This window comes from Armigeres subalbatus, chromosome 1, assembly GCF_024139115.2.
Source record: "Armigeres subalbatus isolate Guangzhou_Male chromosome 1, GZ_Asu_2, whole genome shotgun sequence".
Lineage (NCBI taxonomy): Eukaryota > Metazoa > Arthropoda > Insecta > Diptera > Culicidae > Armigeres > Armigeres subalbatus.
Genome location: NC_085139.1, coordinates 62,388,693 through 62,395,639, shown reverse-complemented (window position 1 = coordinate 62,395,639; position 6,947 = coordinate 62,388,693).

The following is a 6,947-nucleotide window of genomic DNA, read 5'->3' as shown; positions in this document are numbered from 1 at the left end:
TGTTCCTCCGGTAATCCCTTCGGAAGTTCATCAAATAATCCCTCGGAAAGTTCCTAAAGGCATTCCTCTAGAAGTTCTTCTCAGAACTCTGAGAGTTCTTCCGCAAATCTCTCCAGAAGTTCATCAAGTAATTCCTCGGGGAGCTGCTCCGGGAGCTCCACCGAACTTCTTCCGAAAGTTCCTCCAGAAATTCTCAACGAAGTGTCACGGAAGTTCCTCTGTGAATTCTTTTTCGAATTGGCCACTTTCACGGATGTTCCGGATCTTCTGGAGTACCATTACCGTACAGTACCGAAAACTTTTATTATTGATTGTGAACACAATTCGTCAGGATAGGTGGTAACGAAAAAATTGCGATGCTCTGAGATATTATTTTGGAATTGAGCACTTTTATGAATGAACTGGATCTTCCGGAGGACCGTTTCTTAATAGATTGGAGGTCACAGAAGACTTTCCCTATTAATTTGCCAGAATGAAAGGTTACGAAAAAAAAATCACTGTGCTGAAGTTTTGGAATTGTCCACTTTTACGGATGTTTCAGATCTTCCGAAGGATTGTTTCTACGACATTTGTAGACCACAGAAGACTTTCACTATTGATTGCACCCACAATTCACCAGAATGGATGGTTACGAAAAAAATGTTGTTCTGGGTTGAACTTTTGGAATGGCCACTTTCACGGATGTTCCGAATCTTCTGGAGGACCGTTTTTGTGGCATTTTGGAGGTCACAGAAGATTTTCATTATTGATTGCATCCATAATTCGCCAGAATATATTATTATGAAAAAAATACAAAGCTCTGGGATGAACTTTTGGAATTGGCCATTTTACGGATGTTCCAGATCTTCCGAAGAACAATTTCTGGGGCATTTGGAGGTCATAGAAGACATTTACTATTGATTGCACCCACAATTTGCCAGAATGAATGGTTTTAAAAAAATCCCGAAATTCTAGGATGAACTTTTGGAATAGGCCATTTTACGGATGTTCCGGATCTTCCGGAGGACCGTTTCTGGGACATTTGTAGGTCCCAGAAGGCTTTAACTATTGATTGCGCCCACAATTTGCTAGAACGAATGGTTATCAAAAAATCGCGAAGCTCTGGGATGAACTTTAGAATTGGCCACTTTTATGGATGTTCCAGATCTTCCGGAGGACCGTTTCTAGGACATTCTGGAGTCACAGAAAACATTAAATGTTTATTACACCCACAATTTGCCAGAATGAATGGTTATCAAAAAATCGCGAAGCTCTGGGATGAACTTTTAGAATTGGCCACTTTTACGGAAGTTCCGGATATTCCGGAGGAACGTTTCTGGGAGATTTTTAGGTCACAGAAGACTTTACCTATTGATTGCACCCACAATTCGCCAGAATGAATGGTTTTAAAAAAATCGCGAAGCTCTAGGATAAACTTTTGGAATTGGCTGTTTTACGGATAATCCGTATCTTCCGGAGGACCGTTTCTAGGACATTTGTAGGTCACAGAGGGCTTTAACTATTGACTGCACCCACAATTTGCCAAATCATTACGAAAAAAATCGCGGAGCTCTAGGATAAACTTTTAGAATTGGCCGTTTTACGGATGTTCCGGATTTTCCGGAGGACCGTTTCTGGGACATTTGTAGGTCACAGAGGCTATAATTATTGATTGCATCCACAATTTGCCCGAATGAATCATTACGAAAAAATCGCGGAGCTCTAGGATAAACTTTTGGAACTGGCCAATTTTACGGAAGTTCCGGATCTTCCAGAGGGCTTTCCGATGACCGCTCGAGGGATAAATTTGCCCAGAAATGGCATATACAATATAGCAAATACAGTTGGGATCATCAGAGCACATATTTGCAAGCAATTTCATGTTTCATAACACGAAACTCGATAATTTGATGCCAAATTGAGAAGCTCAAACAGTACCTCTTTAGCACTGGTTCCCCGGGGACTAGAGTGGTCAATTTGGATGAATCACCCCGTGGGCTTGTTATTGGAACCTACAGCTTTCGTTTGGTGCCTAAAGATCGAAAATCGGTTGAAATTTGAGTTTTTGTGATCGAGATGAAATCTTGGGTCCAAATGGACCCCAATGCACAATGTGCCACTTTTTTTGTGGCGCCTCTCCTAGATGTCGCTGGAAGCTGATTTTCTCAGGGAATCCTTATTTCCAAAAGTTAGGAAAAGTCAGAATTTTTCAGATTTTTATCTCGTTGCGTTACAAAGTTACAGCGGTGTTTTGGGTGTGCTTGGGTCGAAATGGACCCCAATGCACTAGGAAGGTTAAAATGTTCTATCGAGGGTCATATTTCGGCTATCATTTAAGATTTCTATGGAGTTTGCACCAAAAATAGTGAAAAAAATAAAAATTGTTCTAAATCCCCCGATAGAACATTTTAGTTTACCCACTATATGAAAGAGGAGAGCATATACTTTCACGTGGTGGGTGTTTCAGAGATACTGATTTTTGAAAAATAATATTTCCCCATAGACACACCGTGTACACGCACTCACCAGTATATACCCCCAGCAACAAACATATTGCACATCGATCACAGTAACTTATCTTATATATGCCCGAATTCTCTCACAATATGGTTACTAGAACAAGGTTTGGCTCAACGTGTGCTGCTTGGGATATCATAACCATGTAACGCTAGTGAGTTATTTTTATTTCAGAATAGTATTATTTAATAATCATACTCCACTATTTCCAACTATATATTACTACAAATAAACTAGAATAGTGGTCGAAAATTTGGAATGAAACTGAATCCCTACTAATTTTACTCTAAGTCGAATGCAACAGTTGGAATTACGAAAAGCATTATTACCACTTGGGGTTTTAGAGTTAAAATTTTAAGTTATCGTACTGTCGTCGGGGAGACAACGGGTCAAATGTGAGTGAGAATGGGTCACTGTTTCAACTACATATAATGCTTGTAGAATAGATTTAATGTATCTGAGAACAATAAAACTGAATTATAAGTGACCTTTTTGAACGATTTTGTTATCCGACCTCCAGACTGTCGGTGAGGGCTCGGACGTCACCCCTGACTACGGTATCGAACAATTTTTTTTATATTTTAAGTTATGGTAATTTTGTTCTAAACCAGTGACATAAGTAATCGAATGAATTATCTTAACCCTTAAAGGCGCAAGGCGATTTTTTTTAGAAATCGTCGAAAGTATTTTTAGCGTAAACTACCATTGAAATTATTAACATTAAACGTATTTTCGGTTTGTTGTTTTAAAACAACATTGCGCATTTAAGGGTTAAAATATGACTACATTCCTCAATGCACCAAACTGTTCTACGTAGTTTACGTTGGGCGGTCGTGTCGTGTACATAACCCTTCAGATTTTTTATTGGATGATCAAGAACTTAGGCTTTGAACACAATCTATTCTGTGAGTCACACAGACCATGTACCATATTTGAAACAGGCTGATAGATCTTTGGTTACGCGTATAGATCCAAAGGCCATACTTCGGAAATTTTTTGGATGACCAATAACCTAGGCTTTGAACACAATCTATTCTATGAGTCTCGCAAAGCATGTACCATATTTAAAACAGGCTGATAGATCTTTGGTTACGCGTGTAGATTTAAAGGCCTTGCTTCGGGATTTTTTGGATGACCAATAACTTAGGCTTTGAACACAATCTATTCTATGAGTCACACAGAGCATGTACCATATTTGAAACAGGCGGATGGATTTTTATTTACGCGTGTAGATCTAAAGGCCTTGCTTCGGGATTTTTTTTGATGACCAAGACATATTTGACATATTTGAAACAGGCTGATAGATCTTTGGTTACGCGTATAGATCTAAAGGCCTTGCTTCCCAATTTTTTTTGGATTACCAAGAACTTAGGCTTTGAACACAATCTATTCTAGGAGTCACTCAGAGCATGTACCATATTTGAAACAGGCGGACAGATCTTTGGTTACGCGTGTAGATCTACAGGCCTTGCTTCGGGGTTTTTTCGGATGACCAAGAACTTAGGCTTTGAACACAATCTATTCTGTGTCACACAGAGCATGTACCATATTTGAAACAAGAGGACAGACATTTATAGATCTCAAGGCCTTATTTCATAGATCTCAAGGCCTTATTTCAGGAGATTCTTGGATGAGGTTGAGCATAGATGAGGTTGAGGTTGAGCATAGCAAAAACCATGTACCATATCACGGTCCATACACTACTAAAAATCCACACATATTTATTGGCAAAAATCCATAGATTTAACTTATGATGTATACCAGCGCACACATAAACATTCTCCACGCTAGTAGTTCGCGATCCAAATAAACTTTATGTGTGGTCTCAAATTAGCAATTATTTAATTTATGTGTGGTTCTATATCGATTATATTAGGGTGGAGCTATTGCAAAAATTTATAACGGCGACACATCTTATACAGATATTTTTGGCAGTGTACTAGCGTACTATGACCCACAAACAACACCTAGCGAACAAATAGGAAGACGGGGACGTGGCCATTATAAGTTCCAATTTAAAATTTTCTAAGTCCCCAGTAGGCACCGGAATAAAAAAATGTTCTAAGTCCCCAGTAGGACTGCAATCATCTGTATACCAACATATAAAATTTTCTAAGACTAACCTATTTGGTTTTTTTACGTTTTTTTTTTTTTTTTAAATAACGCGGTTTTTTTTACGTCGGTACCGCGTAACAATATCCGCGTAAAAAAAACCGCGTGAAAAAAAACTTGAGTGTACGCACATACATTCATCCACTAATTGGTTATTATCATTGCACCAAAAGGTTTTTCGTAGTTTACGTCGGGCGGTCGTGTCTTGCACACAACCCTTCTGATTTTTTTTAAGTCGAAACCGTGTAGAAACAACACATTTGTCAATCCAGCATCTTCGACATCAAAAGTCGAAACCGATGTGCAAATCATTTAACCCGACGCTCTTCCAGAGCGTCTTCAACACTACAAGTCCAAACCGACATCACAACCGATGTGCAAATCATTTAATCCGACGGTCTTCCAGAGCGTCTTCGACATTACAAGTCGAAACCGATGAAAACATATCCCAACCACGCCCACAGGATACTTACAAAAGATTTTTTTTTCAACCAAGGCCTGGCCTGGATCCAACCTGGCAGGCTCGCCAATTATGCGGCCTAGTTCTGCCGAACAAGCTATCCGTCACGGGGTATGCTGTCCTATCGCTCGTGCGACTCCGTTCGTTGTCCCACGAGGAAAGAGACAAAGTCATGGCCTGCTATTTACTAGTCAGTGTTGGCAACCAAACCATATTTGGTGAAACGGTGAACGGTGTAGTTTGTTTCTGCAGTGCAGTGATAAATAAAAATCAATTAACGTGTGGAATTGATCAAGTGCCGCGGGAAATACATTTCCTTTGCGTGCCCAAGTGTTTTCTGCATCGAAATAACTAGCCGACAGGTTGTCGCTGCTGGTTATTTTCGTTTAATTGTGGATTTTCTGCCCCAGCAGCAGCTGGCGGCCGGTAACATTTTTGCGCCTTTATTGTTTCTTTGTGTTTTGTGTCGTCTGCATTGGTACCGTTTGAGCTGTGTGAAGGTAGTAGCGAGATGGTTGAGTGCAGTGAGTGCGGTATGGGGGTCCTGCCCAGCGATTTGAGTTGTTCGGGTTGTGGTTGCGCTAAAGTGTACCACTACAAGTGCACTTCCATGACCAAACCATTGGCAAAGCTGGTCACGGAGAATGTAAATGTTGTGTTCAAGTGTGATCAATGTTTATCAAGCCAGTGTTGTGGCGAGCAGAATATTCTGTTCTCGAATACACAAAAGTTGGAAGAAGAGATGAAGAAGATTTCTTCACTCTCTGATTCGATCGGTGGTATTCGAGACAATATTGCTGCTCAGATAAACATCGCGTTGAAAGACGGGATGGAGCAATTGGGGAAAAAGGTACAAAATGCCTTAGACAATGCAGTCTCTGGTTTTCGGGATTTAATTGGAAATGAGTTGGAAAATATGAAAGGTTCATTTTTACAATTTGATGCGCGCAGTAAAGTAGATGCAATGAATGTAATGCAAGGTTCATCTCGTTCGACTTCGGAGTCGGCACTTAATCCCAGAGGTAAAAAGCGAAAGGTTCAGGAAGCAGACGACGCGTCTGATGATGTTTTTAATGAAAAGGTTAGTTTCGCGGATATTGTTAAGAAGAAGTGCACTGGGATGAAAAGTAATAGTAGTAATAAAGCTAAGACAAAAAGTACGACCGCTAATGATGTGAAGGTTGTTCGTAAGGCTCGTCCGGTTATAGTGATAAAACCGAAAGAGTCCAACCAGAGTAGCGATGATACTCGGAAATTTTTGACCACCAAATTAGATCCAAAAACACACAAAATCAGTAACTTTAGAAACGGGAAAACGGCTCTATTATTGCTGAGTGTGCAACAGGATATAGTATTAATGTTGTGAAAGAAGGCATTCAAAGCGAGTTGGGTGAAAATTACAATGCTGTTGTTCCCTCATCGGTGCCAAGGTTAAAAGTGATGGGCATGAGCGAGAAACTTTCCTCCGATGACTTCATTCAGATTTTAAAAGATCAGAATGAAGACATCCCTATCAATGATGTAAAAGTGATACGGGTGTTTGAAAATCCTCGTTTCAAATACAACAAGTACAACGTTGTGATTGAAGTCGATAAAGACAGTCATAGCTGTTGACCGCGAAGAAAGTAAATATATGGTTTGATCGGTGCCTTGTTGTTCCTGAGATTAGTATTCTTAGGTGTTCCCAATGTGGAGAATTTGGGCACATGAGCACAGATTGCAAAAACGCTATCTCGTGCTCTAAGTGCAGTGGACCTCACAAGACATCTGAATGCACGTCATCTGTATTGAAATGTGTTAATTGTAATAAAATGAATCAAGAACGTAAAATGAATTTGGATGTTAAACACGGAGCATTCAGTACTGAATGCAAAGTGTA